Genomic DNA, 25791 nt, shown 5'->3' with positions numbered 1-25791 from the left:
ATTATTTCATATACAAACAAAAAAATGTAGTGCTCCAAACCTAAGAATTACTAGTCTAATGGCTTCTAAACCTAAATATCACAATCACAATCTCCACAGTCATATGCATTTTAAATGTAAACACTATCTAAATTCTTAATATTTTCATGAAAGCTACATATCATAATTACAAATTACAATGCAAAGATATATTTTATGTAATATTGCAATGAAGTCATAAAGCTTACACATTTTTTAATAGCAATTATAATGTCACAAATCCAATAACAACTACAACAATAGCCCTTTGCACTCAAACCACAAAATCTTAAAACTTGAAGCTTTAATTATCATTAGTGCCTAACTTAATTCCTTTATGTTAAGCTCAACAATATATGTGTAATATAACACTGGATATCTCAAAAATTTTGGCACATAATTATAGTACTTTTCATCAATAACTTGAGAGGCAGAAAAACAAGAAAACAATCGCTTTGAGAAAATCAAATCTAAGCTCCCTTTCATATTTCATATTGGGATCAAGCTATTTTTGAATATTTTTCAAATTCCACAAACTTTTTGTTATTCTATCCAGTTTCTCTAATAAAGACAAATAGGAAGATGGTTTATTTAGACTATAAGCAAAAATAACAATAAAGGTTATGTTCATCAGCAATATTTTTTTTTTCTCTTTCTTCTTAATCTTGATGTAAATAATATGATTAAAATTATGTTTTTTTTTTCTTCTCAATCAAAACTATTCAAATTAAAGGGACTAATCCACATCAATAGTTTACTGTTAGGACTATAGAGCAATTATTTTAAGTCAGCTTTGTAGAGGTCAGGGATATATATAGGCATAGTACATTGAAAGAGGCTACTTTTAACAACCCAGAATTTCATAAGAAATTATAAGTTGTTACTTTTCATTCATTTATCATAGTAAGTACTAACATCCATATATTCTTACCGTAATTGTCACATTCTCAACTAATTATATAAGAACTCAACTATGACATACTGTAATTTATTCAAAAATTTCGAAACTATTTTGACATCTAAAGAGTTAATTAATGCTTTAAAGTCTAAAAAATCATATTTATATAAACAAGTATCTTTTTACCTTATGTTCCCTTTTCATAATTTTTCACAGTCCCGATGGTCCTTTGGCTTGGTCTTGCTTCCTTTACTCTAGAAATAATAAAGAAGAGTGAGCCATAGATACTTAGTATTCAATAAGAATAATTTAAAACTATAATCCAAACACTAGAGATAATATATTGATTAGATTCTTTTATTTTTACTCTAACTCAATAACTCTACATGTAAATCTGACGTCCAATACTCATACTACCATATATCAATCTCTAACATATTGTTCTCACTTCACATTTACCGTAATTCTTTCATAAAACATCCATAATTTCACTACTCAACTTTACATATGCAATTTTGATCAATTTTCATTCTCTTTAATTCAATCGTATAATCGTATTAATTGTACATAATCACATATAAAGTACCTTTTCTCATATACAAATTTATATTGTAATAAATTTTTATCATTCACTAAACACAACCAACACACATATGCATAAATTCGTAAATTTTTTATATAATATCATTCAGTCACAATCACAGAAGAAAATAATAATTTCTACTATCGACATAGACTTAGTCATAGTTATGCTTCCATAAGACATAATTATAATCATAGTTATAATCATATTAATCATGAGATAGAGTTTATAATCATTCCTTACTAATTCTGGACTGCACATTTATTCATATCTCCCTTATAAAAAATCTTTATTGTCTGCCTTATGTTCTCCCAAATACGATTTATATAATAGCCCAAAAATCAAACTCCACACTTTATTTACAAAATTCAAGAGAAAATTAGACAATTTTGTAAAATAAATTAAATCTAAAAATAAAATTATTTGGAGATTAGAACTTTATTTAAAAAATTAAAATAAATTAGGAATGGATTTTAAAAATATATATATATATTGAAATTCTTAATTAGTAAGAAAAATTAATTTAAAAGTAATTAGAGAATATTAATATTTATAAAATAATAAAACAAAATTATAAAGAAAGTTAGAAAATTAATTAACTTAAAAATTAATTAAAAAATATTAAATTTTGTAAATTAATTAAATTAAAATTTGTAAAATAAACATAAAACCAAAAAGAGAAAAAAAAAGTAAATTAGGCTATGAAGTAAAGGAATAAAGAGTCAAGGGTAAAGTCGGAGAAGTCCTTTAAAAGATAAGAAAAATCTGTTTAATAGGCATCATCAAGGGAGGTTGGATACGTAATATTTACATGGTGAACTCTACTATGGATACGGCCTCAAGCAGACGTGGTTAAAAAGCAGTTATCAGAACTTATTTGGGTTGGGGTATGAGGATAGTTGTTAATTGGGGTGCCCATATAGGTTGGGGTATTGGAAGAGCCGATTGTTGTGACACTCATACTAGTTGGACTATAAAGGCTATTGATGATTATAACACTCATATGGGTTGGGGTATGAGAATGACCGATTGTTGCTGACTGTCCATATATAGAGGGGATCCTAGTAGAATCTCAATTATACCGGTCAAAACGGCATCGCATGATGAAATTCAAGAAAGCAAATAAAAACTATAAATCTCAATTGAATATGAAATCTGTTGAGCTAATTTGCATTCTATATGTGTTTTTCTTTGAATTAAAATATAGTGGTTTCTGTGTAAAAGTGTAGTTATTCAAACATGGACATGGTATGATTGGGTGACATTATGAATGAGAAAGACATAAGAAGTTTTTTGAGTATAAAATGAATTTTAAAGTTTATATTCCATATGTGTTTTATTATTTTCTACAACGCTTGATAAGTTATTACATTGATTGGTTTTCTTATCTTTACTAGAGTAGTGTAGCTAACTTTATTCATTAATTATCATTTGTATATCAGGAGACCTAAGACCCCGCACCTGAAAAGTGAGAGATTTGCTAAAAGGTTTTCTATTTTTGTTTTAGAAAGAATTTGAGGTTAATTGTAACAACCTGAACTTCAATGTCGGTGGATATGAATCTTTACACAATATTTCTAACTATTGGAACCAATAAATATTAAATATGCAGCAGAACTATACTTTAATACACATCGTTTGTGACAGAATAATTATTTATTTACAAATAATTAAGACATTTAACTTAATTTATAAATCTAAAATAGAAACTAACAAAGTTTTCTTCACCATCTTCTTTTAATCTCAAATTTATTTTTTATGTCCTCTGACTTGGATGGGGGTGAATTGGGGTGAACTTCACGAGCTCAACAAAAAAAAAAATTCTATAATAGAGATTTACATACATGCATTCACACAATATATAAAATGTAATAATACTTATATTCAAGAAAATATCAAACATAGCATCACAATCAAAATATACAACAAAACAAATCATCACACAACATATTCTAATCCTCATTTTTCTGATCTAACTCTTATTCTCATTTCAAATCACTCTTTCATTTTCTGAATTCACACTTAATATTCTCAATTCTCTCTTCTGATCTAACTCTTGTATATGTATTGACATACATAATGAATCAAGTGTCTTGTTATACTTTTTATCTCTGAGGAGTTTTTGTTTTTTCCTCTCCCATTTAGTTTGGAAAGATGCGAGAGGACCGCTCCCTGTGGATGACGGCATATCCTCTGATGAGAGCAGTGATACGAATATCTGTTAGGGGTCACCTTTGTCTAAGTACTATTGTGACTATAGAATATCTGATAGGGCCACTATGGTTGGTACGGCCATGGTCATAGATCGTACTATGGTTTGGCAAGTTAAAAATGTGCCTAAGCAAATTACCGTTATATATCTTATCTATTCATTCCACATGGATAGCCAGAAATCCCTATCTACCCTCAGAGATGGAAGTTGGAACGACTTCGCGAATCATGATATGAAAATATGAGCATTTCATAATTTATTTGATTTTCTCTATTGTTAAGTATGATATTTGATTTGATTGTTGTGACTATGATATGGTGGATCTGATGTCTTCTTTAATAAATAAATTTATTTTCATAAAGTAATAAAGGACCCTAACGTGCCATGATGGTAAGTATTAATGACATAATTACTCACTTTTATAATCCTACGATATTATTTAAATATTATTTTTCTTACTGAGTATATGAAACTCACCTTTTCCATGCCTCCCCCCCAGATGAGAAAGATAGTGAGAAACCAATCGCTGACCTACCTCTTGAAGTTTATGAGGATCTTATGGATCCACAAATCTTGAATGCATGACTTGTCCCGTACTCTGATGAGTCCAACCACATAGTAAAAGAAGTGACCCTTTTGTAGTTTTGATATTTTGTATTTTGTTACCACTTATGGCCTCAATTATGTACATGTGTAATTGGAACTGATGATAAAGGATTTGTAATAATTTGTTCTGCTACATACAATTTTTATCATGCACTCGTAATCTGCTTCTATATTTGGCACCCTTATACCTTAATTTGCATTGAGAATATCACAATTCTTTTGCTTATTACTTTTACATATGCCTTACATTTATAGTTTGCACACACATAAACATGGATTCACATCTTTCTCGAACAAAATGGACTTGTTCGCACATATAAATCTCTCTACTCGGATTCAATTCGGATTTCTCACCCACACATATCACTCCACTCAGAATCATAATTTCACATCAGTTAGTCCTTTAAAGTTTATTTAGGTTACTATCGTGCGTTCTCGGTTATATCGTTATTGAGGAGAGATGAAAATGATCCCCTCATCACATAGCGCACATACAAATCTCACATTGGCTACAACAAATACATTTGCTAGGTGACCCACATGCTAACAAATACCTATCCACATCTAGACTAGATTTCACAAAGCTATTCATGTACAGGTTCACCGTACCCGCTGAACTTCAACCACACACACACCTTCCCCTCCTCAATTCATGACTAACGAATTAAATGTCTTATTAATTATTCACAGTTTCTTTATTCTATCATCAAAAGTTTCTCTTATTCTTTTATCTACTTGCTACATAACTTATTTCCAAATTTACCTAACTTCTTTATTTTTATAACTATTTCATATATTTACTTTACTAGGGCTTATTCAATCTATTTTTCTAACTAAGCCACACCTCCCTATTTCTTTGGTATTTATTTTTTAGATCTTTCCAACTTATTCAATTTCTTATTTAAACATCTAAAATCTATATTAACTTAAGATTCCTAATTCTTGCAAATAATCTAACACGAATTCAATTATCTTAATTTTTACATATAATTATACATAAATACATATATTGTTACATACACGTAGATTACACATTCACATACATAACATGTGTATACACATATTAATACACACACATATATTATAATACAAACATGTACCTTCACTAATTGTCTTACACAGAATATATATTTATATTCGCACACGCAATATCTTATACATACACACACATCCTTATTTAAACACACATTCAATTACACACAACATACCATATACATAATTATTTACATATTTGTTCTTCTAAGTTCTTTTCTTATCAATTCATATCCAATGCATACACATATACCAAGTACCTTTACTTATACAAAATACGCATGCACAATTATATGTATAAATAATTATACAAATCATTTATAATTTATACACACAATATTAGTTCTTTGAACAGAAGTAACCTAATTCTTACCTATGGTGTAATCGAGAAAGCTATGGGAATCCTTTCTGGCTCGGTGTATAGTCATCTAAAAAAATTTGAATACCATTTAAATAATTTTTTTCGTTTGCAACAAAAATACACATACTAAATTATGAATAATTTCAAAATTTATATAACACGAAATGAGAAGCATATTTTACCTTGGGACAAACGATCCCAGTCGCCAGCATCACCACGTGTAGCACACTTGTATCACCAAAAATGCCATGCACCGATGCCGTGATCAATGCGTGTCGACGCTTGTGAAGTATCAACAGCAGATCTCGTCGCAATGCTTCTCCTTTTTTTCTTCCCTCCTTTTTTTCTTTTTTTTTTCTTTTTTTCTTTTTTTCTTTTTTTTCTTTTTCTTTGTTCTTTCTTTTTTTTTTCTTTTCTTTTTTCTTCTTCCTTTTCTTTCTTTTCTTTCTTCTTTCTTTTTTTTCGATTTTTTCTTTTTCCTTTCTTCTCTTTTTCTTTTCTTCTTGTCTTTTCTCTTTTGTCTTCCCCCGTCTGCTTTCTCTCTCCTCCGCTGCGAGCCATGGCCACCGCACGCTTCCACTCTAGTCGCACGTAAATCCTTCATTTCTCACACGCACGAACTTCTTTTCTGGCAAGTCCGTCGCGCTCTCTTCTCTTTCTTCTTCCTCTTCTTCTTCTTCTACTTTCTTCCTTTCTTCTTCTTCTACTTTCTTCCTTTCTTCTTCTTCTTCTTCTTGTTCTTCTTCTTCTCTCTCTCTCTTTTTCTCTCTCTACCCGACCATGACTCTTCTCTCTCTTATTCTCCTTCTTCTTCCAGTCGTGCGTCATTGCATCGCATAACCCGCACAACCCTCCTCCTATTTCTTTCTCTTTTGGCTGCGGCATTGCACAACATTGCGTGACCCTTTTCTCTCAGTCGTTGACGTCACCCGAGTCGTGTCTTTCTCTCCTCCGTTCTCTCCTCTCTTTCCTTTTCTTTTCTTTCTTTCTTTTTATGTTATTTAATAACGTATATATACATATACATATATATATATATATGTGCCGCATGGGTCCTATTCTCCTACTTTATGCGTCCTTCTTTTTCTTTTCTTTCTTTATTTCTCTTTTCTTTCTTTTATTTTTCTTTATTTAATTATATATACACTCCTATATATATACATGCCACATGTCTTCTTTTTCTGCTTCTAGAGTACACGCTCTGGGTTCTTTTCTTTCTTCATTTTTTTTTTAATTTTTTTATTATTTAAATATATGTTTATCTTTGCCAGGATCTATTATTTAATATTATATATATACATATATGTATATGTTTGCCACTTGAATATTACGTTAATCTTTTCTTCGGTTGTATTATTTATTTTAAATGTCTTAAAAAGCTTGTCATTTATGGTTGTTTAATGATTATATTCTCGTCACAAGAGACACCAAAGGAATGTTTGTAGGCACTACATTGACCCGCTGCATTGAATTATGTTATCATAGCTTTGGTTAAATTAAGTTGTGAGTGTATATATGAGTGGACCGGACAACACACAATTTCTATGAATTCTTGTATAATATAAATACACAGATATTATCCAGCATATCACAAAGAGAGAACAGAGTTCAAGAAGTAACAAGAAGAACTTGCTATATTAGCCTTGACTTGTGCTCGTAAAAAAACATCATCAAATTGTAACTCCCTCAGTTTCTTAAGCTTTTCATTTAACAATGATTTCCTGTACGCATAATTATATGTTTGTATGAATTTTCACTTTGCATTCAATTTCATTAACACCTTTATTATTATTATTTTAAAAAAGAAGTTCTACATTTATGTGTATATTAAGTTTTCTTATGCTAACCCTTTGGTATTGTGATCGCTCATTAATGTACATACATTCCGGTACTGTCTTACTCAGTATTATTTTAATCAAGGATTATGGGATGCTTTGAAAAAATCCTTGATTAAAAAAATATCTGAGTAAGATAATATTAAAATGTATGTACAATAAAGATTGATCGTCGTACCAAAGGGTCAGCACAGGAAAACTTAATAGGCAAAGAAATATAGAATCTCTTCTTTAAAATAATTTAATGCAATTGAATGCAAATTGAAAATTCATATAAATAAACAACCATGCGTACAGGAAACCACTGTTAAATTAAAAGCTTAAGAAACTGAGGGAGTTACATTTTGATGATGTTTTTCTGAGAGCACAAGTCAAGGCTAATACAACAATTCCTCGTGCTACTTCTTGGACTCTGTTCTCTCTTTGTGATATGCTGCATAATATTTGTGCATTTATATTATGTATGGATTCATAAAAATTGTGTGTTGTTAGGGCCACTCATATATTTTTGATATTTTATATATATATACGGTAATTATAGACAACTTATTAATAGAAAAAGGAAAAGCTATTTATGCATGCATGATGTAGATAACAACTTAATGTTGATAATTACCTTTTGAAAGTTAGAAATCTTTTTCTCCACGATATCGGTAAGAATTAAATCGGAAATGGTAAATTTTCAAAATCAATTTTTTGAGGAAAAAAAAAAGGATCAATATTATTTGGAGATTTTATAAAAGAACCTACATAAATTGAGGAGATTCAAAAAAAAAAAGAAAAAAAAAACCTCATAAAAAAAAGGATTGCCTCATGGCAGCGATTTGTTCGCTCATGGGATGATCGTTTGCCATATGAGAGGATTGTGAATTGGATTTAGTGAAAGCAGAGTGAAAAGTTATTGGAGTAGAAGGAAATTAGAAGAGTTGATAGAAGAATGATGGTAATTGAAATGAAGAAATGTGTACGTATATATAGCCAATAAAGAAAAGAATCCAACATTAATAGGAGATCCTAACAAGTTATATTACAAAATCTGCATTGAATATCATGAGAAGAGAATCAGATTATATTAAATTAGTATTGACTGTTCATATCTATTGATTAGGAAATCCATAAGATTGCTATGATTTATGGACTTCAGATAACTAATTATGAAGATAACATTTATTAATTTGGTGATTATTGAGAAATATTGGTGTTACTTCTATTTTAATAATAACTAATCTTTTTGATATTAGAACTGTTATCAGATTTTAAATATCTTCTTAAGATTGTGAAGTTAATATGAGACTTTTAACTACAGTTTAATAAATTTTAAGGAGTAGTTAATTTCTTTTGAAATAAAATTAAGTTTTCTTTTAATTTAAAAAAAGAAAAAAAATTCCTAAGTTATAATCAAATTGTTCATACAACCGCTAAAAAGGCAAGGATATTACTTACTGATCTATTAGTTGTTCATTAACTTCTTGATTTCCTAATTCTCTAACTAAGACATGATTGCAATCCATGAACTTCACAATACAATGTTTTTATAAAAAAAGAAAAACCTAAGTATTCTCAAAAACTTTCTTTTGTTAAAAATTCTGAAGGCTGAACCCAAAGTAAATAGTTCTTTTTTTTTTTAAATAAACCCTCAAAGATGTGAAAAATTAACTATTATTTTGCTGAATTAGGTAACTCATGAGAAAAACACACATTTTCAAAAATTTTAACGCCTTCCTAAATAAGATATTAGTCATATGATAATAATAAAAGAGTCAAGGAAAAGAATATAATAAAAAATTATAAGTTCTTACAATAAAAAAATATGGAGATGTGCTAGAGTTAGAGGAGAATGTATGAACTTTTTTTTCTATACTTGTTATTTAAATACTATAGAGATACTTTAAATATATATAAAGTGGATGACATTATTTTATCATGTGTTCTTTAAATTGATTTACATTAAATTGAATTTAGTTATATCTTCCTATTTTATAGAATACTTAATCTAAATATAAAAATATTTATGATAATCAATTACTCGTTCTGCTTAAAATTTTCATTGAACTAATTTTACTGCCCTCATGTAACTATTCCACATAACTATTTTTTCTTTTTAGAGAGAAGTCGTCAATCAATTGCTACTTTTCTATTGACTCATGTTATTCTTCAATTAACCTTCTAATTCACAAATTAATATCGAAAGCAATGTTATCATCATTTATTCATATGCATAATAACATTCTATTATTTTTTAAAAAACAAATAGAAATGAGAATCAAGACCTTCACTAACGAGCATGACACTATTTTTAAATTTTTTTAATAAAAGTCAACCATTAATCGTTAATGATTTATGGTCTCTTAAAAGGTGATTTGGGTGGATTTTATCCCCCATATTCTATCATAATGCTATAACTAAACTATCCATCATTTCGATGGATAAATGGAATGAGATTGAGCCAATATCAACAAAGGTGAGATCTTATAATCAAGAATGGACTAGTAGTTTTGGTCTAGTCCAGTTGGACCATTTTTTTTTAATTTACTAGTTATTAAATTAATAAAAGATAAAGTTAAAATTAAAATTATGTTATATTTTTTAGTTTTTATATTTTTCGTTTGGATCTGAATCAAACTGAAATTAACTGATTTTTTAGTTTCTTGATGTGTGATAGAGAATCAAATAAAATAATATTTAGTTTAATTAGATACGTTCCATGCGAACAACCTAGTTTTATCCAATTTTATAATTCAAGTAGAAAATGCATACTCTTAGCTATAAATATCATAATCATAATCTCCACAGTCATATGCATTTTAAACGTAAATACCATCCAAATTCTTAATATCTTCATCAAAGTGACATCACAATTACAAATTACAATCCAAAGATATATTATATGTAATATTGCATTGAAGTCATGAAGTTGACACGCATTCTTATAGCAATTATAATGTCTCAAGTCCAATAAAAACTATAGCAATAGCCCTTTGAACTCAAATCACAAAATCTTAGGACTTGAAGCTTTAATTATTATCAGTGTGTAACTTAATTCCTTTATATGAAGCTCAACAATATATTTGTAATATAAGACTAGATATCTCATAAACTTTTGTACATAATTATAGTACTCTTCATCAATAACTTAAGAGACAGAAAAACAAAAAAACAATCGCTTTGAGAAAATCATATTTAAGCTCCCTTTCATATTTCATATTGGGATGAAGCTACTCTTGAACATTTTTCAAATTCCACAAACTTTTCATTATCCTATCCAGTTGCTCTAATAAAGACAAATAGGATGATGATTTGTTTAGACTATAAGCAAATATAACAATAAAGGTATTTTTGTTCTCTTTCTTCTTAATCTTTATGTAAATAATATGATTAACATTATGTTTTTCTTTTTTCTTATTGATCAAAACTATTCAAACTGAGGGGACTAATCCACATCAATGGTTTTCTGTTAGGACTATAGAGCAATCATTTCGAGTTAGCTTTGTACAGGTCAAGGATTAGGCATAGTAGGTCAAAAGAGGTTACTTGTAACAACTTGGAATTTCATAAGTAATTATAGTTGTTACTTTTCATTCATTCATTCATGATAATAAGTAAGTATTAACATCCATATATTCCTATCGTAATTGTTGTATTCTCAACTAATTCTATAATAACTCAATTATGACATATAGTAATGTATTCAAAATTTTTTAAAATATTTTGAAATCTAAAGATTTAAATAACATTTTAAATTCTGGAAAATCATATTTATATACACAAGCGTCTTTTCATCTTATGTTCCCTTTTTAATTTTTCACAGTCTTGATTGTTGAGAAACCAAAGCAATTGAGACTCTATCAGTAATTTATCCACACGCATCAACAGCTTATCTTTCTAGCTTTTGTATTGTTGTTATAACAATAGTTTGAATATAAATGTTATTGCTATTATCAGTCATTGACACAGATTTCCTTTGTATAAATGCCAAACTTCATCACCTAAATAATATATATAAAATCTCTCCTTCAGCTACATTTACTTGGTATCGGAGCCATGGCTACACCTTCAACCATAATCAATGCAAATTTATCAACATCATCTTATCACACTTTTTCAATTAAGCTCACAAACAAGAATTACCTTTCCTGGAAAACTCAATTTCTCCCACTCTTAAATTACCAAAACTTAATCGAATTTGTTGATGGCTCACAAACCTGAAGAGCACATTTTGAATCTTGATATCATACATGGTTTCAAAGAGACCATATGTTGTTATGTTGGCTTTTATCTTCTCTATCAGAATAAGTATGTTCATATGTAATCGATTTGAAATCTTCCTATGAAGTATGGAATGCTCTAGCGAATTCCCTTGGCTCTCATTCCCAAAATTGACAATTGCAACTTAACATAAAGTTGTAAGAGCTAAAGAAGAACGACCTCACTGTATCTCAATATCTTCAGAAGGTAAAATCTTTAGCTAATGAACTTGCATCAACTGGTTGCAGTTTGACCCCAACCGAATTCAACGCCATCATTTATCTCAATATCGGCAATGACTATCATAGCATCATTACTGCCCTCAACTTACGTTCTGAACCCATCTCATTTACTAAACTCCATAGTCACCTCCTTACCCACGAAATTCTCATCATAAATTTATCAAGAACTGTTTATTGCTAATTTCTCTCGAAGAAATTCAAACCCAGTAAATTATCATACCTCCAACACGTCACCAAATTCAACAAACTACCATTCCAGCTAACGCTAACAGCATCGCTACTATGCACCATGCCTAATATTTAATCTCAGAAAATGGCAAAATCAAGTCTTCCTTTTGTTCTTCATCATAGTGAAGCACCTTTGGATTTAATTTTTTCAGATGTCTAAGGTCCATCTCCTATTTTATCAAATGTTGGTTTTCATTTTTTTTTATTTGTGAATGATTTCACCAGGTTCACCTAGATTTTCTTCCTTAAAAATAAAAGTAATGTTTATTCCTCTTTTATTCAATTTCAGACAATGGTTGAAAAATAATTTGACAAGAAAATTAAGGCTTTTAAATCAAATTTGTGAGGAGAATTCCAAAAACGTAACACATTTTTTAAACAACAAGGAATTCTTCATCATGTGGCTTGCCCTGCACGCATGAGTAAAACAGAGTTTTGGAACAAAAAATTAAACATAGTTGATTTTGGCCTAACGTTACTTGTACACAACAAAGTACCCTTTAAGTATTAGTCATATGCGTTTCAATAATTTGTTTTCATAATTAATTTACTGTCTACTCTAGTCCTTAAAAATATCAGTCCATATCAAAAACTATTTGCAAAAATGTTCAACATTTAGCATTTACATTATTTTGGTTGTCTTGTGTTTCCTTGTTTACGACCATATCAAAAACACAAACTCTTTTTTAGGAGCATTTGTGTGTCTAGTTAGGCTTCTCACCTTTACATCTTGGCCATTTATGCTTAAATTTGGAGATGGGTCGCATTTATGTAGCCCGCCATGTTACTTTTAATGACAGTCAGTTTCCTTATCATAAAGCTCAGAGTTGCAACTCTAAATCACATCCTACAAATACTCTGTGGTTGAAGGTCAGTACATTCCTTGTTTCGTCCCATAATAATCAGGTACCCACTCGCCCCCCCCCCCCCCCCCCCCCTTTTTATCACTTAATTCTCCTAATATCACTAACCTTGAATTATCTCAAAATTCTCTGTCTCAGAGTCCTACTGAATCATTATCATCACCACCGAAATTCGTGTCCCACCCCAAACCCACCACTGTTTAGTGCTCCCTTGCATCTTAAATACCTAATGTTAATATTTTTGTTGATTTTTCACGCTACAATCAAACAGATAATTCACCCAACTCCATCCTTCCCATATTTGATCGTACTCATACCATGAATCTCCAGCCTTCCATCATGGCTAAACAACATGCCCACCTTATCACCCATTCAACAACGTCTTCTCCTAAATCCACTTCTTCTAACTTATCTTCTCCCAAGCCTAATTATCTCACTGTTGAACCAACTACGTACAATCAAGCCAAATATTACACTAAGTGGCAGCAAGCCATGACCACTGAGATCAATTCTCTTATTTCTAATGATACTTGGGTTTTAGTTCCCAGGCCACCAGGAGCAAATATTGTCAGCAATAAATAGGTCTTTCACATTAAAAAGAAAGCTAATGGTACTATAGAACACTATAAGACACAACTTATTGAGAAAAGGGTCTCATCACCGGTCTAGTGTTGATTATCAAGAGACTTTCAATTTTGTGATTAAACCTACAATAATTAGGACATTCTTATCTTATACTACCACAAAAAATTGGCAACTCCACCAATTAGATGTTACTAATGCTTTTGTTCATAGTTTTTTCACAGTTGACATATTCATGGATTAACCTATGGAATTCATTGATGCCAATCATCCAGATCATGTTTGTAGATGAAAATGCTCTCTCTACGGACTTAAACAAATGCCTCGTGCTTGGTCTGATAGGATTCATCAATTTTTAATGACATTTGGTTTTCATTCTTCCAAGGCTGACACTTCTTTTTTATATTTTATCAAGGTGCTATAAAAATCTTCATTTTTTTTACGTCGATGACATAATCACCACAGGTTCAAGTGAAGTTGTTATAAAAAGGGTCATTCGAGCTCTCCAGCATGAGTTTCCTGTCAAGGACTTGGGTGAATTATCCTATTTTCTTGGTATACAAGTGAATTGTTCTAGCTCGAGATTAGTCTTATCGCAACAGAAATACATTCATGACATCCTTGATCAAATGGCAATGATGGAATTAAAGGGTTGTGTTATACCAATGGCTGTTACTCCACCATTGTTTAAAGATGATAGCTCGCCTTTACTAGATGGTTTTCTATTTTGAAAACTTGTAGGTGCACTTCAACATGCTACGCTGACCAGACCAGATATCTCTTTCTTAGTGAAAAAACTTTGTTAATTCATGCATTCCCCCACCAAACTTCATTGGAAAGCACTCAAATGGTAACTCAGATAATTGTTATCCACTATTAATCTCAGTCTTATTTTCTCAACAAAATCAAATATTCAACTTCATTGCTTCACTAATAACGATTGGGTGGGAGATCACGATGATCGTCGCTCAACGAGTGGTTATACAATACACATAGGTTGTAATTTAATCTCCTGGGTATTAAAAAAACAACCAACAGTGTCCAAATCCTCCACCAAAGGTGAGTACAAGGTGATGGCAAATGGAACAACTGAATTGATTTGGTTACGCAGCTTGTTTTTCGAACTTGGTACTTCTGTTCCAGGTCCACCTATGTTTTGGTTTGACAATCTTAGAGCAATTTATGTCTCTGTAATTCCGATTTTTCATGCTCGCACAAAGCATGTCAAAGTGCACTACCATTTTGTTAAAAAACAAGCTACTACAAGTCTTTTGATTGTCAAACCTTTACCTCTACTTCCGATCAGGTAGGCGATATATTTACCAAACCTTTACCTGCACAACGGTTCCTTTTCCTTCGAAGCTAACTTCGACTACAACCCCTGTCGACATTGGTTTGACAGGGGATGTTGAGAGACCAAAGCAATTGGGACTCTATCAGCAGCTTATCCACACACATCAGCAGCTTATCTTTCTAGCTTTTATATTATTGTTATAACAATGGTTTGAATTCAAATGTCATTGCTATTATCAGCCCTTAACACATGGACTTCCTCTGTATAAATATCAAACTTCATCACATAAATAATATATATATAAAATCTCTCCTTCTTTTAGCTTCATTTACAAGTCCCGATGGTCCTTTGGCTTGGTCTTGTTTCCTCTACTCTAAAAATAATAAAGAAAAGTGAGCCACATATACTCAGTACTTAATAAGAATAATTTAAAACTCCAAACCTGTAACAACCCATATTATAGGAAGCCAAATGTCAAGTATAATTCTTCTAAGACTAGGTATGATACTCTTTTGGCTTCCTTGATTTTCGTGTGATCATCCAAGAGTACAGTCTTAGGGCATGAGTCTCATGTTTATTCCATCAACAATTTCTCTTTGTCAGTCCCGAGAGAAATCTTTCATACGTATGGTTGGTTATGGTTCCACACTATGTTTTTGCTGCGCCACTCAGATAATATCTACCTTAGAGGTTTGAATTAATATGTTGACACCTTATATCATCTTTTGTGTTCTTATTAGGTATAAGGAAAACATGTTCTAGATTTATTATCATATTACTAATAGTTTGTTATCAAAACATGTCCTTAAAGTATTCTCTTCTTTCTTGGAAATTTACTTTGAAATGAATAAAAAGTGTCAAGAAAAAGAGTTCCAATTAGGCGTACTCTGTCTCATCCAAGAGAAAAGTTTTTTAACTTATCAAGCACACGAGGATTTAAGGTAGGTTTCTAAATCCTCAATTTAACTTCCATGTAGGACCTTGATAAGAATTTATATAAATAGATTATTTATTATTACTATTATATGTATATATATATATATATTTTTTTTTAAAGAGGAAAGTCATGATGAACCTTAAAAACCTATTTAAGTCTCTAAAGGGTATTCAATTTTTCGAATGTTTTTATATTTGATTTACAAATTTAAAGAATTGTATTTTCTTTGAAGTCTGTGACGGACTTAGAGAGATCTTAATTAGATGTACTTTGTTTTATTTACTAGAAGTGTTTCATACTCACCAAGTGCATGATTTATTCAATCTACCAAAATGTTTTTATCTATCAAGCCTGTGATTGTTTAATGACTTAAAATCTTGAATCAATTTTGTAATCCTTATGCGGAACCTTGATAGGAGTTTGAACATGTAGTGCATCCATTCTTCTTAGAGAATATTCATGAAGAATTCCTAAACACTGTCACAGTCTTGATATTTATTTCGTCTCCCAACATTCATGATTTTTGGTCTATTTTAGGATTTCTTTTTCCTTTTTTTTTTTTCCGTCTCTCGTGATTTAAAGGAGCTCCTTCCAAGGCTTAAACTACTTGGGAGATATTTTCCCAGTTGGGGGATTTTCTTCCACTTGAGGGATTTTCTTTAGCTTGGGGAATTTCTTTTTTCACTTTGGGGGATCTTCCCCATTTTAAGATTATTTTCCCAAATCAAGGGAAATTAGTTCTCTTCCCAAAATTTTCTTTATTCGTTTGCTCCTATTGTGTAATTTTCTTCTGTAACATTTAAGCTTTCTATGGTTTCACGTGCCATGGTTGATTATGGTTATTGTTTATTCACTATCTTCAGTTGGCTTTAGAGTGAAACTTTAACGATTCATTTCATAGCCTTATCACACTTCAAATAAATGCAACTCCCATCTTTTTGGACTTTTGAAATTATGATTTTACCTTCTCACATTCATAGATGTTTAGGAGGAAGGTTGAAAACATCTCTAAATACGTATATTACCTATTCTCTTTTGGCCCTAAATCTTATGAGAATCCTAAGTCTCATGATATAAATGATGTTTTTGAGGAATATGTACTCTGATGCCAACTGTAATGATCTATCTTCTCTATTGAGAAAAGAGTGTTATCACACATATATAACTTAATAAATAGCACAAAGATATGCTAAAATTTAAAATTCAATTATACATCTCTTGCACAAAATTATAATTCATGAGGATCACAAGTTCTTTAACTACAATAAATTTTTATCTACTTTACAAGAACAATTTTCCTAAATTATAAAAAGAGTCTCCCGAGTCTTCATTTAACCACGAACTTGCTATTGGTCTTCCTGATTTGAAAATGATAAAAAGGGAGTGAGTCACCACTTGGTCAGTAAGAATAATTTAATACTCCAATCCAAAGATAAGAGATAATATATTGATTCGAACCATTACCTTTACTTCAAGCTTACCATGCCCTTCATAACCATCTGATTTCCACACCCTCCTATAACTACATCGATCTTACTAATCACATGTTTTCACTTTTATATACCTCATTTCATTTAAAGGATATCCATAATTTACATAACTACATTCTCATAAATTACTTTTGGTTTATTCACAATCTCATAAAGGCAATATCATATTTATATTAATTACACATATTCACACATATGATATTCTTCTATAAATTAATATCCATACATAGAATATCATTCTTTAAACACATCACACATATAATACATTTTTTTGAACACATATTCACATATATAGTATCTTTCCTTAAACACGTAGAATATCCTATCTCATATACGTATCCACATAATAACATATTCTCATTACTCACCAACAGAACCAATCACATATGCACAAAGACTCATTATCGTATCACACAACATCAATCAGTCACAATCATGGAAGGAGATAATAATTCACAATATCAACATAGACCAAATCAAAGCTTCCACAAATCATATTTACAGTCATAGTTACGATTCACATCGTCCCTCAGGAATACAGTCATAGTTACAGTCATAGTTACAATTATATTTACGATTCACATCGTCCCTCAGGAGTACATTCGTAGTTAAGATTCACATCGTCCCTCAACGACACAGTCATTGTTACAATCAATAAACAGTCCATGAGATATTATTCATAATCATTCCATACCGATCCTGTACTGCACAGATATTTCACATTTCAATGATAAGGAAAATCTTTACTGCTAATCCTAGGCATTCTCTATTATAATTTGCTTCATATAATATCTTGACATTTCTACTTAATTCATCCTTATTCTATTCTTGGGGCGAGACCCAATCTCACACTTCTTCATATGTAAATTACCCCCAAGTTCTATAACTTATCAACTTCTAAAATATCTTAATTTATCTATTATATTAAAAAATGGAACACAACATTAAACTCTAAATTATTCACATCATAAATGATTTAAATTCCCACTAATTAATAGCCACCCAAAAATTTCTCTCATTATACATGTTATCACAATTCGATCAATCACAAGTCCGTTATAATTTGGTAAATAGCTTATTCTCTTCATTAATTATTGAACTAAATCACATATCTAATATTTATTTAAGGTATTATATTCATTAATAGTATTTCATTTTATATAATTTACCTTTTCAAAATCGTAATGAATTTCATCAACCAATATTCTAGATCTCAAACCCATCATAATCATTCTTGTTTTCTGACCTGTTACTAGTCACTGCCTGGAATGTAGTTGACCCTGCTTATTGAGCTGTAAACTAGAGCCCATATCATCCTTAATTTAAACTTACTTTAAGTTTGGGTATTCACTTCTGTTAAATTTTATTTCCTTTTCTTTCCCTCAGCTAGCCCACTTTCAATGCCTAACCCATTTTATGGAAGCTCAGCCCACTAGTGTTTAAATTTCTCTTGGGGTAATAAAATTATTTTTTTCCTTTTCAACTGGATTCCCTTTTTATTCTTCCTACTGGCTCGGCCCACCGTATTAGGGCCCCTTCTTTTTTCTTTAATTCCCTTCAACCATTGAAACCCAACCCACTTAAAATCTTAATCTCCTCACTGAGCCCGTTTCTCTTATGAGCTTGGTCTGCCTGACCTCTCTTTGGTTACAATATTATTATTGTTATTTTTTACTTCATTTTCCTCCTTTATTTATTTACTAAACCCAACTAGATATCCATATGAACTCGGGCTCGGGCTAATGGAAACTAAGTCCTGGACCTCACGGGTACATCAACCCGACCCACCACACTGACCCCTTCTATCGTCTTCAACCTTGAAAACCCTAATTGAATATTTTTTATCCCAGCCGACATCATCACTTCAAACATCCAACAACTTCATATTTCACCCATTCATCACAAAATTATTAATGATATTCACACAATCATCAAGATCACAATCTTATATCAAAAGGATAGGTTTAAATCAATTATATTAACTTAGATATAGGGATTTGGAGTATAAACTACTCTTACCCTCGACAAGGTGATCCACTGCAGTTTTAACTACACTTCTTTACCCAACCTGAAAAACCCATCACCAATTCGTCTTCATTTACAAAAGAAAAAGATACTGAACGAGAGGAAAGGGTTAGACTACGGCTTACCTACTAAGGGCTAGCCTCGCTGCGACCTACCTTGGTTGTTCGACGAACAAGGCACCGAAATATCTTCTCTCTTCCTCTTCACTTTCATGCATCTCCCCTATACTCCTTTCTGCCGTCGCTCCTTTGCTCCTTGGGTTTTTTTTGTGAACATGAACCTTTATATAGTAAATAGAATAAAAGGGGACCATCTATTGTGAGATGAGATGTAGACCGTTGATTTTTCGAAACGGCGTCGTTTTGAAGCAGAGAGGCTGATTTTTGAAAATTACAGAATGACCCAAAATCCAGTAATTTTAGTCATTTAGGTTTTTATTTAATTACAGAGTAGCCTAAACTTATAAATTTGTTTTCAATTTGGTCATTTTCCCAATTTTATTGTTTTTTTAAGATTACATTTTTTTATTTTTTATATTTTTAGGATTACTCTTTTTTTTTTTACTTTCAAAAATACCACTAATGCTTAAATAAACTTTATACAACATAAATTCACATTCAAATTCTAACTTACGCAAGCCGGATCATTACATAGTTATGTGTGTATATATATACACACATGGAAAATAAACATACACAATTTATCTATATATATATTTGTTTCCCTTTATACAATTATAACAAATTTATGCAAATAAATATATCTTCACAGATCATTTATAGTTTTTATATATATATATTTATATCTCATTGTATAATATAATAGATAGACCATATATATCCTATATAAATACATATATAGGAATATAACTTAATTTTAGTTACCCTCTCACTACACCGATTCCTCAACATATCTCTATTTAAATTTAAGTTTTTCATTCAAAATCGAGTAAACCCATAATGTATTTGCCTTAAACATCATGTATACCATGGTTTAAACAATTTAAAAAAGAATAACATAAACAAAGATAACAAAGAAAATAAATAGTTTGCCCCCATCGGTTAACCTCTATGCTTCACCTTTTTAAAGAGTTAAATGTTTCATTATGACATTTTTAAGTTAAATCTTAGATAAATAGATCTAAAAAACAACCATAATTAGTATTCCTACCTTAACCAAAACAGAAAATGGTTAGGCTTCACTATGGAGGATGGACTTCCCCTTGACCAAAGGTTTTTTTTTAGGATTTGAATTTTCTTTCCTAAATGTGCATATAAAATAATGAAATCTAAACTAAAAGAGAAAATGAACAAAAATGAGAAGAAATCGGCTTACTTTTACTAGTTTTCTTCTTCCAACACAGCGGCTCCGCCTAGCTCCATCACTTTCTTCCTATTTCTAACAACCTTCTCTTTTTTTTTTTTTTTTTTTGTTTAAGTTGATTAGAAGAGGGGAAAATGTATTGTTTGGGTGTTTATATAATAGGAAAGGGATAAAAAGGGTGAGATGGATTAATTTAGATGACATGACAACCTTGGAGGGGGAGGAATCTCCCCATCCATGTTCATAGTGGCCATGTGGGCACCCTTATTCCCTTTTCTATTTTTTTACATGCAACCCTTTTTATTTGATCGGGCCTTTCCTTTATTGTGAAATTTTAATCCTAATTTACTTTTTTTTTCTTCTTTTTTTATATTTATTTTATAATATTTAATTTAATTAAATTAATTTACAAATTTTAATATTTTCTAATTATTTTTTAAGTTAATTAGTTTTCTAACTTTCTTAATAAATAATTTTTTTTTATTTTTATAAATTTTAATATTCTCTAATTACTTTTAATTTAATTTATTTTATTAATTACGAGTTTTAACATATATATTTTTTAAAATCCTTTCCTAATTTATTTTAATTTTCTAAATAAAGTTCTAATCTCCAAATAATTTTATTTTAAATTTAATTTGTTTAACGAATTTTTTTAATATTCTCCCAAATTTTGTAAATAAAATTCGGTGTTCGATTTTCGAGCTAGTATATAAATCGTATTTAAGAGTACACAGGGTAGACAATAAAGATTTATTATAAGAGAGCTATGAATAAATGTGCAGTTCAGGATCAATAAGGAATGATTATAAACTCTATTTCATGGTTTATATGATTATAACTATGATTGTAGTTATGATTTATAGAAGCATAACTATGACTATGTCTATGTCAATAGTAGAAAATATCATTTTCTTCCATGATTGTGACTGAATGATATCTCATATGAAAAAAATAATGAATTTAGCATGTGTGTTGGTTTTATTTGATGAATGATTAAAATTTATTGTAATATAAATATGTATGTGGGGAAATGTACTTTATATGTGATTATGTGCAAGTAATGTAATTATACGATTGTATTAAGGAGAATGAAAATTGATCAAAATTGCATATTTAAAGTTGAGTTGTGAAATTGTGGATGTTTCATGAAAGAATTGGAGTATATATGAAGAGAGAATAGTAGGTTAGAGATTGATATATAATAGTATGAGCATTGGATGTAAGATTTACATGCAGAGTTGCTGAGTTAGAGTAAAAATAAAAGAGTTAAATCAGTATATATATATTCAGTTTTTGGATTGGAGTTTTAAATTATTTTTACTGAGTACTGAGTATGTGTGGCTCGTTCTTCTTTATTATTTTCACAACAGAGGAAGTAAGACCAAACCAAAGGACCATCTAGAGTGTGTAAACATATGAAAAGGGAACATAAGATTAAAAAACACTTGTTCATGTAAATATGATTTTCCAAACTTTAAAGCGTTATTTGACTCTTTAGATTTTAAAATATTTTAAAAAATTTTGAATACATCACAGTATGTCATGGTTGAGTTATGTTAGAATTAATTGATAATACAACAGTTATGATAGGAATATACGGATGTTAATACTTACTATGATGAATGAATGAAAGGTAACAACCATAATTACTTATAAAATCTCGAGTTGTTATAAGTGGCCTCTTTTGACGTATTATACTAATATATATCCTTGACCTATACAAAGCCAACTTGAAATGACAACTCTATGGTTCTAACAACAAACCATAGATGTGGATTAGTCCCCTCAATTTGAATAGTTTTAATCAATTAAAAAAAAAAGAAAAACGTAATGTTAATCATATTATTTACATCAAGATTAAGAAGAAAGAAAAGAAAAATGTTGCAGAGGATCCTAACCTTTATTGTTATTTTTACTTATGATATAAACAAACCATCCTCCTATTTGTATTTGTTAGAGTGACAGGATATAAGGAAAATTTTTGCAGAACTTGAAAAATGTTAAAAAATAGCTTGATCCCAATATGAAATATGAAAGGGAGCTTAAATATGATTTTCTCAAAGTGATTATTTTCTTGTTTTTCTACCGCTTAAGTTATTGATGAAAAGTACTATAATTATGTGCCAAAGTTTATGTGATATGGAGTCTTATATTATAAATAAATTGTTGAGCTTCATATAAAGGAATTAAGTTACATATTGATAATAATTAAAGCTTTAAGTTTTAAGAGTTCGTGGTTTGAGTTCAAAGAACTATTGTTGTAGTTGTTATTAGACTTGAGACGTTATAATTGCTATCAGAGCATGTGTTACCTTCATGACTTCAATGCAATATTACATATTGTATATCTTTGGATTATAATTTGTAATGGCGATATTTTGCTTTCATGAAGATATTAAGAACTTGGATGGTGTTTACATTGAAAATGCATATGATTGTCGAGATTGTGATTGTGATATTTAGGTTTAGAAGCTATTAGACTAGTAATTCTTAGGTCTGGAGCACTATATTTTTTCTTTGTATATGAAATAATTTTTAATTTTTGTTTATGAATTAAACATAAATTGTAAAGACTCGAAACTAGAAGGGAAATAAATTCATAAATTTAATACGGAAGCGATTAATAGAGTTAGAGTTTATATTCCTTACACAATAATTTAGAATGCCTAATAGGACTACAAGAATATCATTTCTAAAAGATAAACAGAAATTAAAGAAATGAAACAAAAAGCGAATAATTAAACATCTTAAGACAACCTTTACTAGCACTTGAAGGGAGTCTAGATAGTGAACTACTCACAACACTCTTGCTGATCAGGATCTGGATCTTGGTCCTCTTGATTTGAAATAGTTAATGAAAGGATGAGCTACACTAGCCCAGTAAGAATATCACGCTAATCACAGATACGAAAAACTGGAGATTGATAAAAATCATGAAATAACTAATGAAACACTTAATTTGAGTAAATTCATTTAATATAAAGAAGACCGTTTATTCCGAACTTACCATAACGAGTTTTTCAAAACAACCTATGAAGACCCATATCCATATCACTCTTTACTTTTATACATAAAAGAATAATAAATAATAACTTTCCTTCCTTACCTGCTTACTGGTACCCCTGGGGGTCCATAGGGGTACCTCCCCTACTCGTGAACCTAATAACTAATTTTAACAATTAACCAGCTGTCTCCATACCCCGTCCGATATGATGGTGAATCATATCTCCCAAACCTTTATGGTAAGGGACTTACTAGTCCCGTCCAACTGAGGTAACGTTCACAGTAGGGTTCCATATGTACCGGACCTGTCCACCATTTTCCTAAATACCCAGTAAGTCTTTCACATACAAATTTTCATCAATAAACAACCAATAACACATACCAATATCTCATATCACATTCACAGATTAATTAAACTACATTTCTACTGATGGTATATAACTAAAATGACCAGATAAGTCGATAAAATAATTGAAGCTATAAATAAAGAATATGTACTATACGAAAATCAAACAAGTAGGACAGTACAGGAAAATAAACATGAAATTAAGACAATTGTGAACTAACCGGTTCTGGCTCCACTAGTAACCTGTAATTACAAAATATGAAATTATACATCGTTAGTCATCAATTTACCGTAACGAAAAATAGGGTAAGGGATCTTTAACCGGATTGGCGTTTCGAGATGTTGAGTTGTCTACTACGCCTCCTAATGGGTACTGGTTTCCCTGAATGTTTTCTTTAGAATTCAAAACACTCGTCATACACCTAATAAATACCCTAAAATTTAAAGCATTTTTTAATAGAATAGTCATTTACCTTGTAGTGGGTATAAAACTGCCTTCCTCAGTAAGATCCAGTACCTCTATGATTTTTATTTGGATCCTTAATATTAAAAGTCAATGCTCTGTTAGCCATAGTTTGGTGATATTTTCCTTTGCTTCTATTTTTGCTAAATAATTGAATATACCTCATGTAGAGGGAATCAATAGTATCAGTGATTTGATGTCCTTAAAATAATTTGGGAGTTGATGAGTTTGATGATTTGTGAATTAATAGATTGAGCTTTTGTAAATAAAGAAATAGAACTCACAAAAAAATTAAATGAAGATAATTAAATTAGAAGATCAAAATATAATATAAAATGAATCGTAGTTGGGAGTACACAGGGAAGACAGTAAAGATTTTTTATAAGGGATATATGAATAATTGTGCAGTCCAGGATTGGTAAAGAATGATTATGAACTCTATCTCATTGATCGTTTTATTGTTTTGTAACTATGATTATAACTATCACTTTAACTATGACTTGTGAAAGCATAACTATGACTAGATCTATGTCGATAATAGGAATTATCATTTCCTACCGTGATTGTGACTGAGTGATATTATATGAAAAAGTAACAAATTTATGCACATTTGTGGTGGTTATGTTTGGTGAATGATGAAAATTTATTGCAATATAATATGTATATGGGGAAAGGTACTTTATATGTGATTATGTGCAATTAATGCGGTAAAATTGTATATGTAAAGTTGAGTTATGAAATTGTGGATGTTTTATGAAAGAATTGGGATACATGTGAAGTGAGAACAATAGTTAGAGATTGATTTATGGTAGTATGAGTACTGGATGTTAGATTTACATATCGAGTTGTTGAGTTATAGTAAAAATAAAAGAGTCGAATCGGTATATTATCTCTAGTCTTTGGATTAGAGTTTTAAATTGTTTTTACTGAGTACTAAATATATGTGACTCACTCTCCTTTATTATGTCAAGAACAGAGGAAACAAGACTAAACCAAAAGACTATTGGGACTGTGAAAAATTATGAAATGGAGCATAAGATAAAAAGACACTTGTTTATATAAATATGATTTTTCAGACTTTAAAACGTTGTTTGATTCTTTAGATTTTAAAATATTTTTGAAATTTTTGAATACATTACAATATGACATAGTTGAGTTATGATAGAAATAATTGAGAATACGACAATTATGAGAAGAATATA

The 25791-nt window shown here is 30.2% G+C and overlaps 2 long non-coding RNA genes across 2 annotated transcripts; both read right to left on the bottom strand.

Annotated features, from left to right (window-relative positions):
* Positions 1 to 876: 876 nt before the first annotated feature.
* LOC148240120 (uncharacterized) lies at positions 877 to 6714 on the bottom strand. Its single transcript, XR_015816568.1, has 3 exons — positions 5893 to 6714; positions 5723 to 5777; positions 877 to 1170 (listed from the first exon to the last, which is right to left on the bottom strand). It is a non-coding gene; the product is annotated as an uncharacterized LOC148240120 (long non-coding RNA).
* Positions 6715 to 17123: 10409 nt separating this feature from the next.
* Positions 17124 to 19734, bottom strand: LOC110825122 (uncharacterized). Its single transcript, XR_015816461.1, has 3 exons — positions 19577 to 19734; positions 19446 to 19494; positions 17124 to 17294 (listed from the first exon to the last, which is right to left on the bottom strand). It is a non-coding gene; the product is annotated as an uncharacterized LOC110825122 (long non-coding RNA).
* Between the last annotated feature and the right edge of the window lie 6057 nt (positions 19735 to 25791).

Source organism: Carica papaya, chromosome 9 (genome assembly GCF_054855325.1).
Source record: "Carica papaya isolate Zhongbai chromosome 9, ASM5485532v1, whole genome shotgun sequence".
NCBI classification, from domain to species: domain Eukaryota; kingdom Viridiplantae; phylum Streptophyta; class Magnoliopsida; order Brassicales; family Caricaceae; genus Carica; species Carica papaya.
Note: the sequence above shows the minus strand (reverse complement) of the source record. Positions and strands in the feature narration are given on the sequence as shown.